General features: G+C 28.8%; 1 protein-coding gene across 1 annotated transcript in view; it reads right to left on the bottom strand.

Annotated features, from left to right (window-relative positions):
- The window catches only part of LOC106471233 (transient receptor potential cation channel subfamily M member 7-like), a 6,830-nt gene extending 6,653 nt beyond the window's left edge, over positions 1-177 (bottom strand). Inside the window, exon 1 of the mRNA XM_013931824.2 lies at positions 159-177. The gene's annotated coding sequence lies outside the window, so the exon portion shown is untranslated. The remainder of the gene's footprint in view (positions 1-158) is intronic.
- Positions 178-782: the final 605 nt, after the last annotated feature.

Raw genomic sequence — 782 nt, 5'->3', positions numbered from 1 at the left:
TTTTCCTTTTGGGATGAAACGGAACCATTTTAGTGTGCATTTTCCCACTTTACATTATTTTGAATGCCATTATTACCGGAGCCGTTATTTCCAATACATTTTTCAGGATTTCTACGTAATTAATATAAACACAACACATTTGTCGTGTATCCAAGTACCTTCGCTGGCTTTGGAAGTCCTAATCCATCTATTTGGAATTCGATTTTTCCAAAGGCATTCGTTGGAAATTTTATGATTCGACTACCTCCTTGTGATAAGGTAAAGAAAGAGCAGTCATCCTGAGAAAGGTGATGTTCAGTCTGGATCCGCCCACACTTGCATTTTCTACTCGACCGAATAAAAAATTTCTCATACGATGTGTTATACCAATGAAAAGAAAAATGAACTTTCTCATACGATGTGTTATACCAATGAAAAGAAAAATTAAATTTCTCATACGATGTGTTATACTAATGAAAAGAAAAATTAAATGTATCTTATGAAGTGTTATACCAATTAAAAGAAAAATTAAATTTCTCATACGATGTGTTGTACCAATGAAAAGAAAAATTAAATGTATCTTATGAAGTGTTATACCAATTAAAAGAAAAATTAAATTTCTCATACGATGTGTTGTACCAATGAAAATAAAAATTAAATTTATCTTATAAAGTGTTGTACCAATGAAAAGAAAAATTAAATTTATCTTATAAAGTGTTGTACCAATGAAAAGAAAAATTAAATTTATCTTATGAAGTTTTGTACCAATGAAAAGAAAAATTGAATTTATCTTATGAAGTTTT

The sequence above is a fragment of the Limulus polyphemus genome, unplaced genomic scaffold, assembly GCF_000517525.1.
Source record: "Limulus polyphemus unplaced genomic scaffold, Limulus_polyphemus-2.1.2 Scaffold4485, whole genome shotgun sequence".
NCBI classification, from domain to species: Eukaryota; Metazoa; Arthropoda; class Merostomata; order Xiphosura; family Limulidae; genus Limulus; species Limulus polyphemus.
Note: the sequence above shows the minus strand (reverse complement) of the source record. Positions and strands in the feature narration are given on the sequence as shown.